The 27,902-nt window shown below is 41.0% G+C and overlaps 1 long non-coding RNA gene across 1 annotated transcript in view; it reads right to left on the bottom strand.

Annotated features, from left to right (window-relative positions):
- LOC144329645 (uncharacterized) overlaps positions 1-7,771 on the bottom strand; it is an 81,920-nt gene extending 74,149 nt beyond the window's left edge. The window contains exons 1-2 of the long non-coding RNA XR_013395254.1: positions 7,337-7,771; positions 463-730 (exon numbers count right to left, since the gene is read on the bottom strand). This is a non-coding gene — a long non-coding RNA (uncharacterized LOC144329645). The remainder of the gene's footprint in view (positions 1-462; positions 731-7,336) is intronic.
- Positions 7,772-27,902: the final 20,131 nt, after the last annotated feature.

Here is a 27,902-nt window from a genome sequence, read left to right as displayed (position 1 = left end):
GGTTTGTCTTGTTGGAGAGTCATTAATTTGGCCTTAACTTTAAAAAAAGTTGATTCAAACAACAATCTGTACTTATATTCAGTTCAGAAAACTCTATACTAAAAAAGAAAAGCAGGAAAGAAGGAAGAAGGGGAAAAAGGAAGGAAAAAAGCAATGTGGATGTGTGTTATGGACATCCACACAGTATACTTAGTTGAATTGAAGCATATTAACTAATCTTCTCCACCATGTTCTACTGTTGGAGTCACTCCTAGATCATCCAAAGTTGTATTCAATTTTTAAAAGGAGAAAAGAAGTGAAAAAACTAGGCTGACTTTTTAGATTCTATCATTAACTGTGGTAAAGGAATGGTTTTTCAGCCCCTAGATAGCTAAGGGCACTTCATAATAGAATCCAGCGCCTTTCACCCCTAAATCACTGATTTGAATCCAACCTAGGTCACTATTGACAGAATGTTATTACCTCTAGGTGCTGTCTGGTGGCCCATGTGGAATGAGTTGATGGTCTCTGTCCTGTTCCATGTGGACAGTTGCCCATGTCACCTCATTGTCAGTTTCAAACGAGAAGCCAAGGAGTTAATGGATGTGGCGCCTGAGCCCCCTCACACTGCAAGGTGGTGCCCTCCAGGTCAGAGTGGAGGACACTGGCTGCGATGTGTGAAGCTGGGCCCCGATCTCCCTCATCACTTTCCAGGACATCAATCCATCTCGTTGTTCCACAATCACCTTTGCTAGGGACAAAGAATAAAAAAAAAAAAAACAAGGCTGGGATTTTAGCCAGGATTTGTTTTCATTCTTCCTGGCAAGAGAGGCTCCAGTGATGCATTCAGCATATATGAACTTCCAGCTCATGATCCTAATCAGAAAAACTGAAATTGTAACACCACAGCAAAGCCATATGAATATTCAGTTTGCAAACCAAATGTTATTGGATTATGTTTTCTACTTCCTTTGCTGTAATAGATTTTGCTGCAGAATAAAGGATCTGAGTTCAGCCAGAGCCACAAGCACATACTAGAATTTCTATTCAAGAGGACAAAGACACACATATTTGAGAAAGGCCATGTATACTCCATGACTGCACACATGACTCCTACCTGGATGAAACTTTAGAAATCATGTAATTCAAACCCATCTCTTTTTTTTGTTTTCAATGAGCAAAGTGACATCCACACAGGCAAAGCACTTTGTTCAAGGTCACACAGTGGGAAACAACACGATTCATTCCAAAATCCTCTAATCCTGAATTCAGAATTCAGAAGGTCTGCAGTGCTCTTCCACGGAGGCATTTATTTCTTTTCATTTAGCAGGTGTTTGTTGAGCACTTCCTGTGAGCCGGACTGTCTTCCAGGACCTGTGGGGAGTAGTGGGGGGATGGATACAAGAAGAAGAAAGCGAAACTTTCCCAGTTCAGCAGGTAGACAGAACCTGGCATAGTGAGATGTCAATAAACAAGAACAAAAGAATGAATGAATGAATGAATGAATGAATGAATGAATGAATGAATGTTTGAAGATAGGGGTTATTTTCTGCTTGGTGTTACCAGAAACATCCCAAGACAAAGATTGGAGTACAAGTAGTTTATTTGGCAGGAGAAGTCAGGAAGCAGTGGTAGAGGAGAGGGAAAGTGAAAGAGGAAGGAGATGAATGGCATACAGAGGGCATCAGTGAACACAGATTGCTGCTGAGGGCAACTGGGGCTCAGTCCCACTTGGAACTTCTGAGAGACAGTGAGAAATTCCTCAGGGCCAGAACATCATACAAGGTGAGGATGCTGGGATACATGTTCAGCAACTCCCACTCATCATTGACCAAGGGCTATACATGCAAAGTATTAACCTCCAGCACTCCTGGCCTTCTTATGCGGCAGCAAAGCACACTCCTGCAGCCACCGACAGCCTCAGTAGGAAGCCATCAGCCTTTTTAGAACATGAGTGTGGAGGGGGTGTGAGCAGGACACCAGTAGCTTCTACTATCAGGATTTGTTATCTTGTTTAAGAATAGATCTAACATTTAGAAGTTATCTTTGCTTATTACTATAAGGAGCAAAGATGGAGGGTTCAGAGAAGACATGTAACATGGGCAGCAATAGCTGTGTGTGCTCAGTACAGGGTCAAGTACAGAAGAAGGTGCTGCTCACATGGCCTGGCTCTCAGCATTGTCAATTTCTTCCCCTTTACATTGGCAACCAGCAATTCAGTGTGATCCTGTCTCCCACCTCTTTGCCTCTCTGCTCTGCTGCCTCCTCTGTAATAGCTTCTTTGCAGAACTTCTTCCTGCAAAAGCCCTTTCCTGCTCCCCTCCCAGCTACCACTCTCTCCACCTTATTGTCTTGCTCTCTGAGTGCCCAGAACTGAAGTTTCTCCCTCACATTTTATCCTCCAAATTGTCTTCCTATATTTTCATCTCCTCCCCATATTCACGGCAACAAATTGGAATTTGTCTCTGAATAGCAGCAGACAATAGTTTCTCAAGAGAGTTAGTGAATAAACCAATCACTACATTACTAAGTCAAGATGCTAGCAGTGCACATAGGAGGACAGCCCAGACACTGAACTGAGAATTTCATAGCAACTTTCAGTCCAATTCCTGAAGAAAATTAGACAAACCCCACAGCCTTCAGGAATCAGCTGAGTTCCAATGATGTTTGCTAGTAAAATGAAGTAGAAAGCCCCTTGGAATTCTTGTGACCAAGCACTATGCAATTCCCAGAATCTTCCCCTGGCTTCAATTTCCCTAAAAAACTGTCTCAGTAATGTACACAGTGCAGCAAGATTGCTAAGTGCACAGACATTAAAATAAAGTTCAGGGAGGGAAATCTGCTTCACAGGATGTCAGTGAAAATGAGGAATTGTCTTGTGTTTCCCTCTTGGGCAAACCATAAGGATTTTGGAGGAGAAAGGTCATGCAGAAATGGATGTAAGAATTTTTTACATTCTTTTCTTTTGCGGTGGGGGTAAGGGACTCCCAATAGTTAAAAAGGGCCTATTGTCTGTAAGGAGATATTCCAGGTGCTTTACATATTAACTCATTTAATCTTAATAAAAACTTACAGATAATAAGTGGCAATATTTATTGAGGTAGTATTCTGGACACAATGCTAACCTTACTTCAGTATACAATCTTACTCAATTCTCACAATACCATGTAAGATAGGTACAATTATTCTCTTCATTTACTCATGCATAAAGTGAGGATTTGTTACGGTCTATAATCATCCCAAAATTACACATCTCACTTGGAACCACTGGTTCAGGGATCCACATGATTGACCGACTCTGTAAGCCATTCAGTTTCTACTGTATCTCTACTGTCATGTGGGCAGCCCCGTGATCTTTCACCCAGGAATCTTCTCTACCTCATGACCAGGTGCCACCAGTGTCATGAGGTAAGGGAGAATTTGGTTACCTTCAGAGAAATCCACTTCAGAAAGTTTGGGACATAGACCACCAAAGACCTTGTTTCTTTTTTTTTTTTTTTTGAGACGGAGTCTCGCTCTGTCGCCCAGGCTGGAGTGCAGTGGCCGGATCTCAGCTCACTGCAAGCTCCGCCTCCCGGGTTCCTGCCATTCTCCTGCCTCAGCCTCCCGAGTAGCTGGGACTACAGGCACCTGCCACCTCACCCAGCTAGTTTTTTTGTATTTTTTAGTGGAGACGGGGTTTCACCGTGTTAGCCAGGATGGTCTTGATCTCCTGACCTCGTGATCCGCCCGCCTCGGCCTCCCAAAGTGCTGGGATTACAGGCTTGAGCCACCGCACCCGGCTGACCTTGTTTCTTTATTAATCCATGGATCTGGCATCCATGAATATCCAAGGCTTGAGATTTTACACACCAGAAAGTCACTTCTGGTCTTCATTATCACTTTCGCAATTCCACGAAGGTCAAGTCAGTGAGAAGAAGTATTTTCCTCTACTTCTGCAAACCACAGTCTTCTGCTGGAGGCAGGATGAGATCTGCAGAATCCGCAGAAGTAGCTTTGTGCATAGCTCTTAATACCGGGCCCAAGTCTGCAGGGACTGTGAAATGAGAGCAGCGCAAGAAGGCACAAGAGAAGGCCCAAGATGCACAGGTAGCTCAGGAGAGACATAAACATTTCTCACCTGAGGGACAGATGGCTAAGGCGGTTTTGTGTTGACCCTGAGAAAGCCCCAGCTCTAATCAACAGAGCCCACAAATGCTGTAATAGTATAGCGAACATCTTGGAAAATAAGTTGGGTCCAAAACTCAAAAACAAAGCTTTCTGGATGCTTGCTAGTCTCACGACCTCAACCATGGTGGTAATTGAAAGCCCACAGCCCTAGCCATCTGAACCATTCTCTGCTTTTAATTTAAAGCATGTGCAAAGTTCAAATTACAATCTGGATAGGCCTCAAAAGGTGATTTGGACTTGCATTTCCCAAGGACACAGCATTGCTAGTAAAAATTATCAGGGCTGCCCATGAAAGCCAACGTAACCATCATCTATGGCACACAACTTCCTTAACAGCAGATTTCGAGCTTCCATTTGGGATGATGAGAATATGTCTTCTGCTGACCACACCCCCAGAGCAGACACACATAGAGCAGAGCTCCCACTGTAGACGGAGGGTTCACCAGTGGGTCCATCAACAGCACCTCCTCCCCAGCAGCCGCCAGGTTCCACATGCAAAGCAGGGAGCGGGAAGGGTGGGGAGCAACCACCCCAGCATGTGGTGAAGAGGCACCTGAGGGGTCACAGAATTGGGAGGCAAATGGTGGGAGGTGGATGATTTCACCTCTCATTTGCAATATGTGGGTGATGTACAGGGCTCCAGTGAGGATTAAACAAGAGAGTGGATGGAAAGTTGTCTAGCATGGCATATGGCACTTGGTATACAACAAATACATGTTTATTAAGAGCATATTTGCATTGCCAAAGAAAAATTTTATATGATAATCATAATCACAATGCTTTATATTCATGCACCATTTCTCATTTCTTAAAACAGTTCTGAATATTTGAACTCCAATCTTTGCAACGGTCTTCAGGGTGGGTATTAACATGATTACTATTTTACAGATGAGGAAACAGAAGCTCAAGGTGGCAGGCACCGTGACTTGCCCAAGGCCACACATGGAGAAAGCCCAGGTACTTCTGAGTCTACCCTGCAGGGGAATCAATCATACATTCCTTGGCTTACTACTGTAATGACTGGAAACAGTACCATGTGACCTCTCATTGTCAAAGCAAGAATGCAATGGGCAGTCACCACCTTCCCGAGTGCCACAAATTTGCCTTGCAGAGAAAGCAGAGTTAAGTGAGAACAATGATGAAGTGGAACAAAGGCATTCGCTAGAACTCAGCCCTCTGGCTTTTTCTTCTACTCTCAATCCCTACATAGCAGTAAAGATGACTGACCCTGACACTCCCCTCACTGGCCTTCCGTTTACTCCCAGAGACAACCCAGCTCGTTATCTGAACACCCACACCTCTTCCTTCAATATCCAGGCTAGGGAAAAAAAAAAAAAAAAAGCTTCAGAAAATAGTTCATCTGCTAATCCAACCCTCTCCCCACTTTCTAGAAGTCAGCAAAGCCTGCAAATTTCTCCAAGAGCCTATTCCCATCTTTAATTTTCCCAGTGTTTTCCTGGCTGTGCCACAGGCAGACAAGGTTGGGGATAAGGGTCAGGGATGAACAGAGCCTCCGGTCATTATCCCAGACCACAGTACTCAGCTCGGTCACCGCCTCTAGTCGTGCACATATTTTAAAGCCGAGGCTCTTTCATCCATTTGACCTTTCTGTTCCCATCAGCCTCGGACCATTACCATGCCTGGCCACACGTTTACGGAGGAGGGAAACAGGAACCTCTTTTGTCTGTCTGCTTTATCAACCACAGTCACAAAAAAGTCTACTCCGAACAAAGATGTTCTCTGTACCCTTCACCTGGCACATAATGCTGGCAAGAAAAAGTGTATTTAATGGTGAGAAAGGAAAAAACAGAGCTGAAAGAGGCAGCCGCCAAACGAACGCCATGCCACTTTCCCTTTCTGGCTTCTTACTGCAGGCCGCCCTGTAATGGTCGACAACACACACAAAGAGGTACACATTGTTTCTGGGGCTAAACATTAAAACAAAGGCAGTCCAAAGCTGGTTAATTCTTTGAATGAGACAAACATAAATGGCACATGGATGTGCAGTAAGGTGTAAAAAAGGAAGTGAGATGCATTAGAACCAAGAGTGCATAATGTATTATCAACAGCTCTGCGGCTTTGATGGGCGAAGGCTTTTATACAGACACCGTATTGATAGGTATTTCAACCAGCAGTAAAAAACCATTCTTGACATTCATCTATAGGGAAAAATATCCATGTACTCTTGGCTGTAGGACCAATTAGTCTGTGAAAGCAGCGGGGTGGGGGGACAGAATATAAATGCAGGATGCATCCGCACTTGATTACTCTAATGAAATGTCCATTGATTCCTATAGATTAATGTGAGAAGAACAGCAGCTGCAGAGTGGCTAACACCTCCAGGTCAGCGGCTGTGTGTGAGGGGGTGTGTGTGTGCATGTGTGTGTGCACACCCCCACAAGTCTTATGCCTTAGAGAAGAGAGAAATTCGAAGAGAAGGGTGTGTGTGGGTAGGTGAGACTGATTGTACTGGACAGAATCAAGGAAAGGAAGGGTCTTGTTCCTTTTGAGGAGGGGAGAACGAGGAGTGACTGTGTGTGTCACTGGACAATAGGAACCTAGCTCGGCTACTTTCTGGGACAGGGGATGTGAGCTCCACTTCCCTCCCCTCTGCCCTCTTTCCCACCCACATTTGACTTTGCTGTAAGGGGGACAGAGAGTTCACAGGTCACCTAGTTTGGTTCCATTAATTTCATATGGCCTTTAATCACCCAGAGCAAATGTGGAGTTCAAAGATGGCTCTCGGCCAACTCACTGGTGCTCACCCTCCACCCCAGTGCTGAAATCCTGCCGCTTGCCCAAGCCAATATTATGCCTTGGGTAAATGTGCCAAACTACATAATAAATACATTTGCCAAGCTCAAAGGACCCAACCCCTCCCCGGGTAATTACTGGAGCACTATTCTACCCCTCCCGGACTTGGCATCAATTTAAATTCTAGATCGCAAGAGCAAGAATGTTTAAAGGGTGCTTACCTCATCACGAAGCAAACAGCTCTCCGATGGCTACAAAGACCTCCTTTAGTCAATGCTATCTGTACCGCCTTGCAACAAAAGGTCTGAGGTCTGCTCAGTGTTTTACCTAACATCTCCCCTGGCAGTATCAGTGCACAAAAAAACATTTACATAAAAATTTCAATTTGCTAGTATGTCTTTGCCCCACCTGGTTCACCACAATTTCTACTTACAGAAAAGGGAGTAGTGGAAAAGTCTGAGAACCAGGAGACCTCTGTGCCTGCAAGCATTCAGCAGCTTCGGAGGTGCTCTGAGAAAAACCAAATCTGCTGCATATTCCCCAAAAATGATTTTGAGGTTTCCGGACACACACACAAGGTTATCTGCAGAACAGCAAAGATAGAAAAACTAGTGAGAAGCAGTCACCCTGGCAATCTTTTCACACCCAGAGAGGAACTTCTCCAGCAAGATAATTCAAGAACCAGTGAAGATGAGTCACATCTAAGCCCGGTAAGTTAGGAACTAGCAGGTTCAGTGTTCACAGTCATGTTCTTCTGGCTTCTTTAGAGGACTTGAAAGGCTAGTCAGAACATGCTGATCACTCTTATTTCTGTTTCTCTGAATCCTTATTTGTTAAAGATAAGAAGAAAAGAGACTCTTCACTGGGGAGCTAAGAAAATGAATGACCAGGGCAGAATGCATCAGCAAAGCTGCTAGTTCAGTACCAAGCATGGATAGTTCCTGCATATTTTACCACAAAATGTATATGTTCAACATCTGTATAATTGCTCAGTTTATTATATTAACTTGGTTTTAGGTATGGTCGGACACAGATCCTTGAACTGGAATTTTATGGAGAGAGAGAGAGAATAAGTAGATGCCAAAACTCTATGTGTGCACCAAATCTGATTGATTAATGTATAGATAGACGCCTAGTTTAAAAAAAAAAAAAAAAAAAAAGTCTTGTTCTGTCACCCGGGCTGGAGTGCAGTGGCACTATCTCAGCTCACAGAAATCTCCGCTTCCCAGGTTCAAGCAATTCTTGTGCCTCAGCCTCCTGAGTAGCTGGGATATTCGTTTTTTGTTTTTTTGTTGTTTGTTTTTTGTAGAGACGTTGTTTCACCATGTTATCCAGGCTGGTCTTGAACTCCTGGCCTCAAGTGATCTGCCTGCCTCTGCCTCCCAAAGTGCTGGGATTATAGGCGTGAGCCACTGCACCCAGTTTAGATGCATAATTTTAAATGCAAATAGGCTATAGTCATCTTCTGATTGCTCTCCAGCTAAGACGAGTCTTTCCAGTTTTCCAAGTCTCCTTCACCTGTTGGCACCATATAAGTCTGTGTTTTAAGGAGTACAGGCCTAACGCTCTTTTTTTATTGAGAAGCTGCAGAACTCTAACCGGTGGTTCAATAAATTGTATTACATCCCCCTCGCACTGAATGCCCTACATGCTATGGCTTTCCATGTGTAATTGCAAGCTGTTATTAGCCCTGAGCTGTGTCCGTTACTGGCCACACTCTTGCTGAGCGGTCAATTTTTTCCCCTGCCATTTCCTTTGCTCACACCATGCTGACCACGTTGGCCAGAGGCGGCCCGAGGTTTATAGTGCAGCATTGATTTTTCTTTTCTCTCAATACTGACAGAATCATAGATCCAAGGCAAATAAAGAAATGCATTCTGGGGTGATGAAATGTCTTTCATTCAGGCTGGATTGAATCAAAGCCCATCACAGAAATGTAGGGCTCTGAAATGCTAGAGAAGCTCATGCCTCAAATTGTGGAAAAATAAATTTTATGTTTTCTCCACTTTCCTTCGGATTCGTAAATCATTGGGGACACAGATAGTCCAACCAGTGACCAAACTTGGGAAATGGGGGCATTGTAAACAAAGAGTCTCTATTACCACCTTCATTAATTAGGTTATTGTCTGTAATTCTGTTTTGTAGGATAGTCATTTATTAGCTTAAGTAACACCCAGAGTCTTCCACAGAGCTATCCTACTATAAAAATATTGACTGAGGCTCAGCCTTTGCTAAGAAATGCAAGATAGCAATTCACACGGATTTGTGAATTTCAAGCTTGTTGCCTATTAGGGAGGGGCAACAATGACTGACTGCAATAAATTGAGGCAATCTTCTTTCAAATAACTCAAGTTGACACTTGGTGAAGTGTAAATATGACCTTCACTAATTAATTTGGTGATATTCATACCTTGTTTATAGACATTAATCCAAGTTTGATCTTTAGCACACACCAGAGTATATGCTCAGAGAGACGGTAAGATATTCAATGGAAAGACTCCTAGAGCAAGAAGTCAGGACATCTGAATTTTCATCTTTGCTCTTTTCCATTAACAACAAACTGTTAGCCTGAACACATTACTGCACCTCTCCTGGCTTTGTTACTTCATCTGCAAAATAAAGATGGTAATATTGACTATGGGTGGTTTTGGTGGTTCAATGGAGCGATGTATGGGAAGTGACTGGTACAGAGCCTGGCACATGTCGTTCATTTGTGCCTCGTGTGTGGCTGAGTGCTAACTATGTGTAGGCAACAAGGTAGACACTAACCATATAACAGTAAACAAAGCTGACTCCTGCCTTTGTGGAGACTGTAGGCTGGTGGACATCACACTCATATGAGGTGCTCAAAATGACTGCTAGATTATGATTATTATTATTAGTTGTAGTGTTGAGTTTTATAAACGAAGGAGGTGGGATGCATGAACTTAGGTCCTTTCCAGCTCTCAGGCCCTATAATCCATGATCAATAATAACTATCTGTGTGTGTATATTTGCATGCGTATCTGATTATATGTATAATTAGTATGCAGAAATGGTTTGCACTTAAGCAGATCTATCTGCCAAATGGCTCATTCTCGATGTCCGAGTTTGGGACCATTCAAAACTATGTGTATATTTATTTGTTTTCCATTCTGCCTAATTCGAAAACAAAAATAGTGCTTCATTTAAAATGCAAATTGAAGTTTCCCAGAATGCACAAAAAATAACCCACATTATTTTAATCCATCTGAACATTAAATCCAGGTCCCCAAAACCTAAAAATATTACAAGTATAGCCATTAAGTTTGACTATTAAAGGTATGTAGAGATATCAAGTATCATCTGTGGTTTCTGGTGATCTTAAAGACTAGACACCTTTCTATGACATTTACGGTTTTTTTCTTGACCCAATCAACATCTTGTAGACATTTAAGTTTTAGGGAGAAGAAAGTTTATGTTATTTTAGATTTATCCCAGGTGGCTGGCACATAATAGGTGCTTTATCAATGTGAATCAACCAGTCAATGAATGTCCCAATCAGTCAGGCAGTCAGGCTCTGTTTTAGGTCCTGGAAAAATCTCTATAATTCCTTGGGCTTTGGAAAACATGAATGCAGGAACCCATGGGAGAGGAGAAATTCCGTAAGTCAGAAATGCCTGGTATCTTCTCTCTATACCAACTGGAAATAAAGAAGGAAGCAAGGCTTTTCATCTTTGCTTCTGACTGACTCTGTGTCTCAAATTGTCCTCTAGGAAGAATGGCCTCTTTATTTTGTTTGGTTTTTAAATATCAAAGGAATATCTCTTTCAATGTTTATTGACACATAAGCTGGTTTTGAAGAGCCTTTACCTTTTTTCTGAATTTGGACAGTGACAGGTCACCCCTTTGAACATCTATTTGATTTTCTACATGTAACATAATTCCAATGACTGAAGTAGAATTATAAGCTTAAATTGCAATGCTTATAAAATGCTAATATGTATAAAATGCACTTCTTCTGTTTTTCAGACGATCTAGTCAATTATAAAAGCCATTACTCACACAAGGTACATACGGCAATTTAGCACTGTTCTTAATTCCAGACTCTACTATTCTTAGGTAATTTATGTAAAGTATATGTTATAATCACTTAAGCCAGGAAATACTCTGCTCAGTTCTACCTTTGGTCCTGAGGAATGTGCATTCAACAAGCATTTTCTAAGCACCCCAGGACATGACAGGGTCTGGATCTCTGCCTTCCTGGAGATCCCTGGGGAAACAAACCCAGCAAAAGTTCAAGATTCAGCCAATGGGGGCCATAATAGAGGACGTGCCCAAGAATGTGGAGGCCTAAGGTACAGTTTGCATCTGGAGTGAGAGGCATGGGCCAGAAAAGGCTTCCCAGGCATTTCTGAGATGAGATTTGATGGAAGAATAGGACCAAGGGGCAACAGAACTTGAAGCAATCTGCAAAGGAGGAGGAAGAGTCCACAGGAGTCAAGGGAATATGTTCCTTGATTTCAAGGTGGGTATTCTTTTGTATTCACGCCCTAGAATGTCCCAGAGCTGCTCAGAAGAACATTCAAAAATGTTACAGTGCTGGGAGGGAGAACATTCCAGGCTGTGGGATGGGAGTGTGTGAAAGAAAAGACCACACATCTTGTGATTTCTGCTGCTCAACACAGCGGGAACCTATGAGTGGGTCCCTCCAACACTTCCACATGTGGAGAGTTGCCCACCCGCAGTTCAGAATCTCAGGGGTCCACGTCCCTACAAGCGTTTCCCCACAGACCCAGCCTCACCCAGCAGGCTCTCGGAATTGTGGCAATGGCCTTGTGGGGCATCTGAAAAGACAAGACCCATCTGTGACTGCTCAGGGTGAATGAGACTCAAGTGGGCGCAACAAGGCTCAGCTTCCATCCACCTCAATGGTCGGGGCTGGGAATGGGATGAAGGGAACAAGGCAGAGAGAGATAAAGTCAGCTTCGGTAAGGAGAGAAAGACAGACCTAGAGTCAACCTGAAGTCAGGAGGGCAAAGAAAATTCACCCTGAAAACTTACCCTGTCAACTCCCAGGAGTGGTCTAACAGTGCACGTTTATCACTCACCTTAAATCAAATCAATTCTGATTTGCGAGAACATCAGTTGTTTGAAGAGATAGGTGACTTCGCCGATACATTCTTGCTTATCTTTCTCACTGACTAAATTAGTAAATTTAACTACAACAGGAAGAAAAAAACTTCAGGGATTTGGCAAGTAAAAAATATTTGGGTGGATCAAAAGATTTGAATGAAATATTCACTGTGTGTGTGTGTGTGTGTGTGTGTGTGTGTGTGTGTGTGTGTCTAGGGCTGCACAGATAAAGTATTTTCCAACTCTACAGGAAACTTCAAGTCATCTAAGGCGTGAATCATGCCAGCATATTAGGTGCCAAAAACCAGTGCAAAACATTAAAAGTGTATGAAGGATTGTTATTAATATTATTATGATAATACAGTAACTATTTAGGAGCAAGATGGATTTAAATTTTTTAATTGCACGGAATTGTTCTTGCACTGGTCCCTTTTAGAAATTTTCAGAGTTAAGAACTTCCCAGACACTACCCAGTATCTGGAAGGGCAAACACACTCTGCTTTGGGTAAATTCATATGAATCTTAACAGACTCAATGATCTCCCCAGGATCAAAGGAGAACATTTAAGAAAAGAGCATCTGGGCCAGGAGTGGTGGCTCCACCTGTAATCCCAACACTTTGGGAGGCCGAGCCGGGCGGATCATGAGGTCAGGAGCTCAAGACCAGCCTGACCAATATAGTGAAACCCCGTCTCTACTAAAAATCAAAAAAATTAGCTGGGCCTGGTGGTGGGTGCCCGTAATCTCAGCTGAGGCTGAGGCAGGAGAATCGCTTGAACCCGGGAGGCAGAGGTTGCAATGAGTCCAGCTCACACCACTGCACTCCAGCCTGGGCGACAGTATGAAACTCTGTCTCAAAAAAAAAAAAAAGAAAAGAAAAGAAAGGAAAAGAAAAGAAAAGAGCATCTGGTGCCTTCTTCTGGAATCAGGAATTCTACATACAGGTAAAACCAAGCCTTGAGGGACAGACTAGTGTGGAAATGATCTGTTTACTGCGATATTCCCAACACCTGAAACAGTGCCTGGCACATCAGAGCTACTCAATAACTATCTGTTGAATGAATAAATGATTAATGAGTGAATTAATTAATTACTGAATGAATGAACGAACGAACAAACGCCTTGTTTCTGATAAACTCATACCAAACCCTTTTGGCATTACATCACAAGCATGAAACACTGGACAGCTCCCTCATGACTGCTGTGGCGTTTCCTCTGCCTCCAACACTGTCTTTCCAGATTTCCACCTTCTCATTCAGGTTTCTGCTGATTACCATCTCCTACGAGTTGCCCTCCCTGAACACAATATCAGAGTGGGAAAATACACCATCCCACATATTTGTGGGATTTGCCAGCTATATCCTTCTCCTATACTACCTTCTTCAGAGTAATTATGACTCTCATAAAATACATTAGTATGATATATTAATTTTCTATGGCCGCTGTAACAATTACCACAATCTTAGTGGCTTAAAACAACACAAATTTATGATCTTATAGCTCTGTAGTTCAGCAGTCTGATACGGGTCTCACCGGGATAAAATCAAGGTGTCTGCAGGGGCTGCGTTCCTTTCTGGAGACCTTAGAGGAGAATCTGGCTCTAGGCTTTTTCCAGCTGCTAGAGCCCACCCACATTCTTTAGTGCATGACTCCCTTCCTCCAACTTCAATGCAAGCAACATTCACTTTCTCAGACCATTCTTCTATAGTCATATCTCCCTCCAACCACAGCCAAGAAACATTCCTGCCTTTAAGGATCTCTGTGATTAGATTGAGTCCACCAGGAAAATCCTTGATAATCTCCACCATCTCAAGGTCCTTAATTTAATCACTTCTGCCAAATCTCTCTTGCCATGCGAGTTTACGTATTCACAAGCACCAGGAATTAGGATGTGGACATCTTTAGGGGCCATGATTCTGCCTACTGTATATGACAATAACTGTTTTCTTGTTTATTGTCTGATCCCAACAGGCTATAAATGCCAGGACAGTCAGGACTTTGCCTTATTTGCCATTTATTGTATCAGCAGCACCTACAACCAGGCCCAGCACATTTTTGGCACTTCATAAATATTTGTGGAGTGAACACATAGATGAATGATCCCCTGGGTATGACATAGATTGTTTGGTCTGGTCTTTTGCTGCCTCACAATTTTCAACCAGCTATAAACTATTGATGATCCACCTAAGCCATCCTCTGTATACTTACAAGAAGAGTGCCGTAATTACTCAATTCTTCAAGACCTAATATAGGGCAAGAACCTTTTTGTTAATGTTTGAATGTCTCATATTCATTTATTTACTCTTAATGAAAAAGCAGTTTCAGAAATTATCAGACTCAAACTTTACTAGCATCCCCTTTCCTTTAGGAATTTCATGCTATCTAGAATAAGACTGGTTTGAGCAAGATTGCACACACATTGTGAGAGATGGGACGATTTACATCTAGAACTCTTTCTTTCCAGTTACATAGCCTATGTAATTTGGTGCAAAGGAAGACAGATTAATAAATTGAAGTACTTGCAGCCCACTGAGGGCACTGTGGTATCATACAAAGGACATCAGAGCCAAAGAGGCCCCAGTTGGAGTCCTGGCTCCACACTTTCTAATTGTCTACTTCTGAACAAGCTCCTTAATTACTAGCTTCAGCCCTCTAATCCACAAAAATGGGGAAAACAGTGCTTTTCAGGGATTAGGTAAGAAGAGGTCAAGTATGTGTGTGGTACACATCAAGTACCGGCTAAATATTAGTTCCTATTTCCTCCCCTTCACGGATCTCATACCCTAAAATATTGGAGTATGTGGGGAGGGAAGCTAATAACACACAGAAATAGGACAAGAACAGTTGGGTAGAACTGAGGAATGAGAGCTTGCTGGCAGCAGAGCTCACTGTTTCAAAGATGAAAATAATAATGCATCACCTGGTTATTAATATCCAAGGAAAACATGCTGGTTTTTCTTCTCAATGAGGTGGAGGAGGAGAACTTCAGCCTGACTTTCAAGTCTTCCATCAGCTAACCTTTTCTAATTCCATTGAACATGTGCTTACCTTCCTGCCACAGGGAGAATTCAGAACAATTGCCCATCAGAACAAATGAAACACTGAAATGATTCAATGTTTGTTGAAAGATTCATTGCATGATACTATACATGGATTGTTATTCCAGTATAACCAGCTAGAAAATAAAGAGTTGAAGCATCTGCCCACTCACCACATTAAAAAATAAAAGCCCTAATTCATCTTTGAGGGAAAAAATTAGAAGAACTATTATTTTGGTGTTTCCTTAATATCATTCATAAATGTCTCCCATCCAAAATTTTCTATTTACTCCTTCCTATCCCAATCTCAACTATCGCTCAAGGCCCAGCTCAAATTCATTTATTAAGCTTTTCCTGATTTTTCTTATTTCCCAATTTTTAGAATTTGTTATCTCTACCACTGATTTGCAAATTTGGTTGATCATCAGAATCCCCTGGTTAAGGATAAGCTAGGTTAAACTACACCAACAAACACTCCAATATTTCAGTGCTTTAACACAGCACAGTCTGTTACTGATGCAAAGGCCACTGCAGGTCTGGGAAACTTACCAGCACCATTTTGTTTCATGCGATGACTCAGAGACCCAGGCTAATGAAGACTCTACCATTCAATATCTGAACTATCTGGAATATGTGGACCTCCATGACTGACACAGTAATAGAAGAAAATGCTGAATGATCTGGCACTGTCAATTAAATGCTTCAACCCAGAAGTGACATATGTAATTCCTGTTCTTGACCCACTAGCCAGAACCAGTCACACGACGCACCCAGCTAGAAGTGACTGGGGAAGTATAGCTTTCCCAAGTGGAGAGAAGAAAAGAACAGGATACAGATGAGTCTCCACCACACCTAAAGTTCTCTTTAAATGTATAGAGTTAGAGTTCCAGGAATACAACACAGACCCACTGAATCCCACAAATCTCACTTTGAGAGCTGGCTTTGAAGAGTCTTCATTCATATCACTCATTCTAATGTACCCTTTATTACCCAGCATTTTATCTTTTCATGTTCATATATGCAAGTTCCCTAAGGATAAGGACTATACCTTCATTTTAATTCAGGAAATATTCATTAGTCATACTAATGAAATATTCATCATTCATTAGTCATCAGGTTCAGGGAACCTGAACCTGACATTGAAGCTTGAACCAACATTGAACCTGAACCTGAATGTTGGCTTGGAATTCAAAAAACATACCCATTTCTGCCATGAGTAAGTCACTGGTAAAAACTTTTTTTATTTTTAATTGAGATAGAATTCAAATACCATGCAATTCATTTTTAAAGTACAAAATTCAATGGCTTTTGGTACATTCACAAGGTTGTACAACCATCACCACTACCTAATTCTAAAATGTTTTAATCACCCCTAAAAAGAAATTCCATAGCTATTAACGGTCACTTCCCATATCCCCCGTCCCAGTCCCTGGCAATCACTAACCTATCTAATTTCTGTCTCTATGGATTTGCCTATTCTGAACATTTCATATAAATGTAATCAAACAAAGTGTGGTCTTTTATGTATGGTTTCTTTTACATGGCATAGTCTTTTCAAGGTTCATCCATGTTAAAGCATGTATCAGTATTTTATTCCTTATTAAATATTATCCCATTGTACAGATATACCACAATTTATTTACCGATTCATCCATTGATGGTCATTTAGGTCGTTTCCACTTTTGGGCTGTTATACATAATGCTTCTAGGAGCATGCAGGCATGTGTCAGTTTTTGTGTGAACAAAGATGTTTTTAGTTTTCTTGGGCATGTACTGAGAAGTGGAATTTCTGGGTCATATGGCAACTCTATGTTTCACAGCACTTTTTTAAATCGATATATAATAGTTGTACATAATTTGGGGGTACATGTATTTTCAGACCTTTATATAATGTGTAGTGATCAAGTCAGGGTATTTAAGATACTCATCACCTCAAAAACATTTATTTTTCTTTGCGTTGGGAGCATTACAATTTTTCTCTTCTAGCTATTTTGAAATATACAATGTTATTGTTAATTATAATTTTCCTACTATACTATTGAATAATATTATTTCTTCCAGCTAACTGTATTTTTGTACACCTTAACGAACCATATCTTGATCCCTCCTACCCCAATCCCTTCCCAGCTCCTGGTAACCACCATTCTACCCTCTGCCTCCCTGAGATTCACATTTTTAGCTCCTGCATGTAAGTGGGAACATGCAATATTTGTCTTTCTGTACCTGGCTTATTTCGCTTAACATAAGGACCTTCAGTTCCGTTCATGTTGCTGCAAATGACAAGATTTCATTTTTTTATGGCTGAATAGTAGTAGTCCATTGTGTATATACACCACGTTTTCTTCCATTCATCTGTTAATGGACACTTACATTGGTTGCATATATTGGTTACTGTGAATAATGCTTCAATAAACATGGAAGTGTAGCTATCTCTTTGATATAGTGATTTCCTTTCTTTTGGATAAATACCCAGTGGGATTGCTGGATGATATGGTAGTTCTTTTTTTTTTTTTTTTTTTTGAGGAACCTCTATACTGTTGTTCATGGTGGCTGTACTACTTTAGGCTCCCACTAACAGTGTATGAGTGTTCCTTTTCTCTGCATCCTTGCCAACATTTGGTGTATTCCGGGTTTTTGTGGGGTTTTTTTGTCTGTTTGATAATAGCCATTCTAACTAGGGTAAGATGATATCCCATTATGGTTTTGCTTTGCATGTCCCTAATGATTAGGGATGTTGAGCGTTTTGTATATACCTGTTGGCCATTTGTATGTCTTCTTTTGAGAAATGCCTACTCAGGTCCTTTGCCCATTTTTCAGTCAGATTATTTGGTATTTTTTGCCATGGAGTTGTTCAAATTCCTTATAGAACTTTGTTAAGTTTACTTATTTATCTGTAAAATGTGGTGAGTAGTCCCCTGCCCTGTGAGCCCCAAGAGGCTCAAATATAAAAATAAGAATCAAATATAAAAAGAGCAAATATTTTGTAAACATTAAATGCTAATGAGCTCTAGGTATTATCATCATGCTTCAAACGCACTAAGCACAACTTCTTACCCATAGTAGGTGCTCAGTGAAGATATGTATGCTGGTTGATTTGTGTAATTTTCAAACGAAAAGAAAAGAAACAGATTATTAAGTGGTATTAAATCCTGAGCATTGTTCCTAACAAGGAGAAGCACGTTACTCAGTGAATACCATAAGTCTGCATTTGATTTGTTTTCCTGAAGCAAAACAATGAATGTGTTGTCAAAATGAAATAAAATTGGCCTGGTGTCTTTAATGGGTTTCCATACGGTCAATCTGTTTCTTTAGACAAACTCAGGAGTGAATAGCCTGTGTGTACAACAATGGTGTCCACCAGGAACATGCAATATTTGGAAAAACTGCTCCACCTTAGTTCCTTTGAAGAAGGGCTCTGCCAAGTCTTTTTTTTTTTTTTTTTTTTTTTTTCCAGGAGTTAAATGTAGTCACAACCCTCCCCACAACTCTAAGGAGGAAGCAACATTTTTTCACTAAACTGAAAATTGGCATCCATTCATAGAAGACATGTCACTACCATTTCGATAGCATGTTCATTCAGGTGTTCTGTCTAAATTGAGACTTTTAGGCACTAATAATAATTAACTACATTCTTAGCAATGAAAAAAGTCTCAAATGCCTATTTACTTAATGGTCCCCTAGGGTGTCTTTGTTTTGAATGGGATAAAAAAAAAATCTTAGCTGCAAAATAAGCAGGTGATTCTAATCAATAAAGCCAGAGGACTATATTGATTACAAGAACTCCATTCTTTAGTCATTAACCCTGTGAATTCTCTACCATTGCTGGGTAAAACTATTTCCAAACATTGGAACATAGAAAAGCTCATTGAGAAACTGGAATCTCATTTTGCTTTCCTGCCTTCCATTTAGCCTACAGGACCCATTTTAAGGAATCCGTTCCACAGGCTGTACATGCAGGAAGACGCCTCTCATGACCTTCTCCCAGTAGGGTGTGTGCTTGGAGTTCTTTGGACTTTTTCTCCATTGGTAGTGATGGATTTTGTGATCAAGCATTAAGCCTAGTCCAGGAATTTATTTTGCAGGAACAGGAAGCTTCCTCTCCTCTTTGGTGATTGCCAACATTTCTGCATTTTAGAGTGTTGGGATGAGAAACAACATTGATTTTTTAGTGAGACACCAGTAGTTAAAACAACCTGAACTATGTACAACAGGCTGGATCCCACAACCTGGCCTGAGTTTCAAAGTTTAAGTTCATTGATACATGCTGTAAGTGAACTAAGGATAGTTTACATTCACTGCTTTTCTCTGAAATCCCATAGCACCTCATAATAAGTGGTGACACAGTGTAGACATACCCCACCAAAAATCAGGGGCTCTGGGTTTAAGTCCTAACTCTCTCATTACACCAGGCAAGTCATTTCATCCTTCAGGGCTTGTGTTCTCACCTATAAAATTACAGAGTTGGACCTATCTGTGCATCTCAAGTTTTCATGGGAATATGATTTAAATGTAGATTCCGATTCAGTGAGTACAAAGCAGGGCTTAAAATTCCACCCAGATGAGGCTGAAGCTTCTGGTTCATAGGCACATTTTGAGAGGCAGAGACCAAATTATATCTGAGGTTCCCTCACCCTGACACCACGTCTCTATGACCTGCATGTCTCTGATGGTGTCAATCCATTTCCACCTTGTGCTGTGGATATTTCGGTAACTCCCTAATTAAACTGCAAGCTCTAATGGTGAAATATTTTTTTTCTTGAACTCTGGGTCTTCTTTGCATCCCATAGGCTACACAGTGTTTGGCATAAAAAGGTGTTCAATAAATATTTCCTAATGAACGTATGGATAAGGAGACCTGGTATCTTTGCTAATTCCAAGAACATTCTATTTAGAATCAGAGATGGAAGGATGATTTGACACCATCCAATCTAACATTCTCATTTTATCCACAAGTCTAAGATCTAAATCACTGAGGATGACATAGTTTACAACATGACCAAAACCGATCCCCACATTCTTCCTCCAAAGTCTACACTCATACAGCACAGCATCTTCCATACACCTCCGTATCACCTGATAGTCATATTTCACTAGGGGCTTAATCCAGAGAATGTAAAAAAGTTTAACTCCAGTTGGACCATAATATGTAAAACCTATCTTGCATCTTTTGTCACCCAAAAGAAAGTGACAGGGAGGTTTAGGGAAAAAGTTGAGATCAAAGTTGAGATAAAAAAATGAGGTTGGTAGGGGGTCATTTATGCTTTCAGTTTCCTCCTGTTTTGAGAGAGTGAAAGAGTTAGAGAATACTAGGTTACCAGATTTGAAAGGTAGTAAATTTGCTTCTAGATATGACTACATTGCTGGACTGATACCAGTTGGCTTCAGCAGACTGACAATCTTCCCGTTCTTCAATCTCATCTTCTCTTCCTTTCATTGCAGGTAGATGGACATGGTACTCATCTTTATTACTAATTTGCTAAATTTCTATTCTACTGTAAATAAAAATTACTATTTTGAAAATTACAATAATTACATTAATATATTATTCATTCAACAAAATGTACAGAAGTATGGCATATATGAAAGGGAGATTATACTAAGACTGGAGTCCTGAGGAAGGGCAGATCATAGATGGTTTGGTCTGCCCACAAAGATAAGGAGGAGAGCGTCCCAGCAGGGTTTAAGCATGGGCACATCGTGCTTCTATTTGAGCTCCATATAGGGAACTGCAGCAGAATAGATGGAGGGAAGATGAGGCAGGAGGTTGGGAGCTCGAATATGAGGCTGCTACAGAAATCATTATGAGAGAAATGAGAACTTGAGACTCGAGCTCAGATAATACTAGTGTGGATGGAAAGACAGGAATTTCACAAAAGATTGAATGCTGTCCCTTATGAAAACATAGCAGCGTGTATGAGGGGAGAAGAAGGTTAAAAAGTTTCGGACCAGAACTAAAATACAAATAAGAGGAGAAAGCAAGACTGAGAATAGGGAGGGGATAACAATATGCAAACCATGAAGATCTGCATAGTTGCTACAGGTGAGGCTCCAATTTGGCTCTGAGCATCCTAGAAGCCAAAGAAAAAATATAGACATGGATAGTGCTTGTTACTCGAATATACCAAAAACATAACATGCCTAAAAATAGTTAATTAAAAGAAGCATGAAGCACTTAACAAGAAGAAAGAAAATTTTCACTTGAGACTTCATATAGGGGGCATTGCAAGATGTAGTCACAATGTTCTCAGCAGAATTCTCACTGTAAGTGCAGGAATAACTTTAACCAGGGCATTTCTGGTAGAGGTCCTCAATGAAATTATAGAGAGACTTTGTTAAGGCAATGGTACGTCCACAGTGAAAGAAGAAAAGATGAAATTCAATTGTATCTCACCCAAGAGATCTTGACTAAGTGGCTGCCATTTCTTGATTACAGCTTTTGCTCAAATTCCTGACAATCTGAGTGATTTCGTTGTTGTTGTTGTTGTTGTTGCTGCTGCTGCTGCTGCTGCTATTGTTCTTTTCACTGTCTGGCCCTTTGACAATGGGTCATTAAGACAGCCTCAAAAGCTGTCACCAGTTTTGCCCTCATGATTCGTTGATTTCTAGGGGCTAGGAGGCATTTACCTTTCTTAGCTTCAAATGGGTATTGACTTTGTTTAAAGCAACACAGGTGCATTTATCAACTCTTTTTCAAGGCAACTGTGGTCTTTTCATATTTAGAAAATCAGATGTGATGCCATGTCCCTTTATGTCAAGGCAGCCTTTGCTTTCCTGGAGGTCTTTAGAAAAGTTATCCTTTACATCCTCATGAAGACATTAATTTATCACAGATCCTTGCAATGATTTTCTATTTAATTGAAGGAGGAGAAAGTAGAAAGGAAGTAGGAAGAGATAAAGAAAAAGAGAAAGAAGAAAGAAAAAGTAGGAAGAGGAAAGAGAAGGGAAAGGAAGAAAAAAAAGAAGAGGAGAAAGAAGATAAACTTGAAGGACTAGGAGATAAATGCTCCCAAAATACTTCAAAGGCAAAGCCCCCAGGGAAACTTAGGGCACCTTCAAGGCAAGAAGAAAGGACTGTTTTCACCAAGGAAAGATGTTTTGCCAAGCTTCCCTGAAAGAGAGAGAATGGACATAGAGAGAATGAAAAATATATAACTGGCCATAAATGAGACACTACTGATATCTCTGTGATATGACCAGTTTCATCTTCAGATGTGGTTATGTGCATGACCATTTTATTCGCCAGCCTGACTCATCTGTCTGCCACCACATGGCTGGTTGTGAAAATACTGCTTGGGCCTGATGCTAGTGGTCTATCTGTGAATGGCGGCATCTTATAAACACTATCAGAGAGCAGACCAATTCACAAAGGTGATGTCTCAGACCTTCCAATCATCCTCCCCTGCAAACCCAAATACGGTCATGTTTAACTTTCAAACTACTTCCTTTCGATTCTTTTATGCCATTGAGAATGACTTATCTCCTTAACATTTATATGGTTCCCTATGGAGTATCAGAGTTTATTTATCCAGGTAGTGGAAGGTATTAAACAAGGAGGAAATATGATATCTGATGGAACCACAAGAATGTAAGCTTCGTGAAGGCAAGGATTTTGTCTGCTTGCTAATCGCTCAACCCTCAGTGCCTAGAACAATGTCTGGCACTCTGTAGGCTCCAGATAAATATATGTTGAAAGAACGAATCAATAGATGAATAAACAAACGCTGGTGGTAAGAACACTGTGCCTGACTTTGGAAGGCACTGCTTCTATGAAAACATATGTTCATGTTTATAAGATTGTTTCTAGACCCACAGAAGATTAGAATTGGAAAAGAACATTGTGGTCTTCCAGCTTAGCCTAAGGCCATGAAAATACTGCTATGACGATGATAATAATAGTAAATATTTGGTGAGTAGAGCAAAGCTAAGTGACTTCCTGAAAGTCACATCGTAAATCTGCAGCAAATCCCATCCCTGGCCTCTTGACTCCCAAGTCACCATCCTTTCCACTGCCACACAGTACCCAGGCAACTAACAAGCCTATGTCCAGGTTCCTGGCTTGACCAAGAGGCTCATGAAGCTGACTGACCTCACAGGGAAATGAACAGGAGGTCCAAATTTGATTCCAGTCCTTGTGCACTACGGAGGGCAGGGATGGAAAAATCCATGGGCAAAGGGATGAGGATGAAAAACAGCTTGCCCCTAAGGAATAGGACTACTGACACCCCCCACCCTGGACCTTAGAGGGGCTAAAATAATGACCTTTTATTCTCATTCAGCACTTTAACATTTTTACAGTACTTTTGCGGCCATTCCTTCACTGAATGTCACAAACTAGCATCCTGCTGGCCAAATGCAGTTCGCACATGCTTTGTGTTGGCCCACAGATAAACACATTGATCCCTCATGAGGGACTTCCATTCATTCCTAAAATACTGTCTGCAAAGAGAAAAACCATTAAATGAAAAATATTTCCATTCAATTGAATGGGAAAAAATATGAGGTATTTCATCCCAAACCAAGATACTTAAACTGTTTTCTCAGATTATAAAAAAGTTATACCAATTGAACAATGAAAATAAATGTATAGGTAATAAACAACAACTTTAAAGTCTACAAATATAGTTTGCACATAAAATGCAATGTGATGAAAATTGATGGTACTCATTTTTTTCTTTCTGCATCATTTTCTTCATCAATTTTTCAACCTTTTGGGGACACATGGTTATTTTTGCACTCAAACTACACTTGAAAATAAAGTTATAACACAGAAGAACACCCTCAGGGCAAAATAAAAGCTAAACAAGACAGTGCTTCAAAATGTGGAGATAGCACACACATGCAATTGCACACAGTCGTGAGAAGCTACTACCTCTTCATCTCTGGTACTTGACATTCATAAACAAGCAAAACATTTGAGTTTATCCAAACATAGCATGCAATTCAAATTCTCTCTTTATAATATTTCTGACTGAAACTGCTGTTGGATTCATGGGTAACTATTTTTTTGCCTAAAACCATAATGTAACAATATCCCTTCTTTTAACACATTTGTGTAGTGTGTGTAAAGGTGAAAAAAAGTCATTTACACACTCACCCAAAAAGGGAGGTGGCCAAAAGGTGGTAGAACTTTTCAAAAACCATTAGAACACGAAGGCTTCAACTGACCAATGGTTATGAAAGTCTGTACTATAAAATCGGAATCACTTGGAAACGTTTAGAAATAAAGAATATCACAAAGAAATATAAAAGTCTGGCTTCTCTTGAGAAAATGGACAATCTGACTACCCTGGTCTCAACGTTCTAACACAGCAGCAAACAGCTGGAGGAGTGGCTGCCCATCCACAGGGCCATGCACACCCCAAGACAACACAGTCCCCATCTGACCCTCTTCACTCGGTTCTATTCCTTATCTGGCCCTTGTAGACATCTTTAGTCTGGGGCCCTATTTCTTTTGGTTGTTCATTGCAATGCTCCTTCATGTGCAAGCTGCCTTCCCATATAACCCACTTCCCACAGAGAGACTCAGGCTACACTAACAGTGAGCTCCTCCAGAATAGATGCCTTCCAGGGCACCATGTTTGAGACAAAACTGGGCAATTTCGAGGCATCGGTGACCACTGGGATACTGTCTGAGCCCAATGAATGTGGAAGGTTTGGAGTATAAAAGCTCTAATTGGTCCCCTGGATTTATCACCACTTCCTATCTTCTACTACGAATATTTTTGTGCATGCCTTCTCGTCTCTGTTAAACTCTATGTTTCTTTCATATTTATCCCCCTACACACACACACACACACACAGAGCGAGAGAGAGAGCGCGCAGGCGCGTGCTCACGCAAGAAAGAGGGAGAGAGAGAAAGCACCTCCTAGTACAGTGATACAGGTTCCAAGTTGGTGTAGGATAATCCTTTTTTTTATTTTATTTTACTTTAAGTTCTGGGATACATGTGCAGAATGCGCAGTTTTTGTTACATAGGCATACATGTGCCATGGTGGCTTGCTGCACCTGTCAATCAATCCGTCATCTAGGCTTTAAGCCCCACATGCATAGGTATTTGTCCTAATGCTCTCCCTTCCCTTGCCCCCATCCCCCAACAGTCCCCGGTATGTGATGTTCCCCTCCCTGAGTCCGTGTGTTCTCATTGTTAAACTCCCAATTATAAGTGAGAACATGCAGTGTTTGGTTTTCTGTTCCTGTGTTAATTGCTGAGAATGATGGCTTCCAGCTTCATCCATGTCCCTGCAAAGGACACGAATTTATTCTTCTTCATGGCTGCCTAGTGTTCCATGGTGTATACGTACCACATTTTCTTTATCCAGTTGGATAATCCTATTATTAACCCTACCTCCCTGGTTCCCTCCAGGGAAAGCTCTGACACAAACAGTAGCTAAATGGAAAAGAGTACTCAAAGTCGGGATAAACTGTGCACCCCCAGCTTAAGTTACTGCCTGTCAACTAGGGATGTCAGGACTGCAGAGAGGCTCACAGAGGCAAAGCCTATACCTAAGTGCTTCCTGCAGGGGAGCAGGAAGTAGTAAAGAATAGATGAAGCTTAGATTTCTGCCTCTGTAGCACAGTAACTCCCTCCTCCAGAGAAAATATGGCTCAATAAAAACCCTAGACTCGGATCAATGATCTTATTAGCTACTTCTTCCTGGGGCAGAAACTAGGAAGTAGATACCAGATGAGTGTAAATATCCCCTCCCCATTGTAGAAACCCAATAAACTTGGCTAATATTTGCTTAGGCAGCCCAGGCATTATTATTCTCATTTTACTGGAGAAACTGAGGCCCCAAGATGTCATATAACACATTCAAACTTGGAAACATAGAACTGGACTAATAATCTAGCTATTTTTATTTGAATTCTTCATCCAGAGCATAGCATTGCTAAGTGGTATCACTGGATAAAATCTTTCCAAGAGATTTGGACTACCTGACTAAAAGTTCCTGGAGGTTATATTTGGAGTACCTAAAACAGCTATAATTGTTAATATTTTCAACCCTGTTTGGCCTCCTCTAAGTCCTACACTCCCCATGTTTGTGGGGTACATTGTTTCTGAAAGAAAGCATCTGGAATCATCACTCAGTAACTGCAAATAGCTCTCAACTTCGCACACTGGATTCACTTGGGGAGCTTTGACAGATACTGGTGCCATGGTCTCAGCCCTAGAGATCCCAGGCATCAGGAGTTTTAAAAGTTCCCAACATGATTCTATGTGGATCCAGCTTTGAGAACCACAGTTGTAAACTCTCCTTTAGACTGTCTTGGCTTTTTGCTGAGAAAGTCTTGGCTTTCCTGGGGGCCAGGACCCTAATGTCTCTTTCCTACCACCTAGGTTACACAGGCAGGTTGGAGCTGAGTCCTGTTCCCAACGTTCAATCTTCACTTTCCAAGCCAAGGGCTCTATTAGCAATAATAATAATTACTACTTAGTGAGCACTTACTTTGTGCTGGCTTGTCAGCTAAATGGTTTGTGTGCATTATGCATTACCTCATTTAAACCTCAGCACCACCCTGTGAGACAGGTGCTATTATTTTTCCCCAATTCCCAGATGAAGGCTCAGAGAGTTTGCATAACTTAGCCAGGATCACCTAGCTCCTAAGAGGCAGACAGGAATCAACCGTGGCCTGACTCTAAAGCGAGAACTCTTAAAGCATCATGCTGTACTGACCAATCTAGAACTTTCAAGCAACGCTTGCATATTTTATTTCTGTGAAACAGATAATGTAATTTCAATGACACTAGCAAAACTAGAGTTATGTTGACTAGTGGTTAAGAGCAAGGGCTCTGGAGCCAGTCAGGGCTGCAATCCTGGCATCATCACTCATGGTCTGGGTGACTTTGGGCGAGGCATGACCTTCATCAATCTCAATTTACTTTCTCTTGAAGGATGCTAATAATAGTACCTAAACCATAAAGTTGCGGTGAGGAGTAAATGATATTAGCAAATTGAAGGCACATAGAACAGTACTTGATTCACAATGTTTAATAGAAAGCATATTAAATGTTAGTTTTTGGTCATAATTTTTAGTACTATGCAATATCCAAAAAGACAGGGGCTTGGTCCTAAGGCCTTGTTTGTACAAATGAGTATATGCCTAGTTTCAACTTTTGTTCGTGACACTTACCCCATTGGGCCCCATGACATATCTGAAACATGCTGTTAAATACAGTCCTCCAATTCAGTAGGTATACAGAGAATTAGGACAGTATCAAGGGAAAGAAGTTATGACAAATGTTCCCAAAGAACCTTGTTTTCTGATAGTTCAGTCATCTGCCATCAAATTTGCACATGCCCTGCAGCATGAAAAAGCATCAGTTCAAGGAAGCTAATTCTATTCTCTTGCTAAAATACAGAGTTGAGTCCTAAGGTAAACTTTCTTTGCAGGAATTTATAATTCAAGCCAGACTAAACCACCAAACAAGTCTCAACAAAGAGTTTCGATACCTAAGAGAATAAAAGAAGATGGTATCATGACTTTATAATAATAAGGAGTAAAGATATTTCCTGCAAGGGGAAAGGAGGGTAATGGGCTATGTGAAATTCCAAGGATCTCGGCAGTCTTTCTAGAAGACATATAACACAGCATATTGATATGAGCAAGTAGGCACTTCATAAATGTTTTATTATCATAATAATTAGAATTCAGAACTACTCACTTTAGTTTGACCTTCTGAATGATTGTTTTGAGGGCCTTTCTTCACAGGCTTTCCTATTATAATCTTACCTCTGAATGTAATTTCACCTCTGGAAAGAGACTGGGGAAGGAAAAGAAGATGTCCTGAGTGAGTATCTTTAGTGCATTCAAGAGCCCACAAATTCTACCTGGAGTGCTCTGACCTGATGCATCCAAATGGGGTGTT

The sequence above is a fragment of the Macaca mulatta genome, chromosome 7, assembly GCF_049350105.2.
Source record: "Macaca mulatta isolate MMU2019108-1 chromosome 7, T2T-MMU8v2.0, whole genome shotgun sequence".
Taxonomy (NCBI): Eukaryota; Metazoa; Chordata; class Mammalia; order Primates; family Cercopithecidae; genus Macaca; species Macaca mulatta.
Note: the sequence above shows the minus strand (reverse complement) of the source record. Positions and strands in the feature narration are given on the sequence as shown.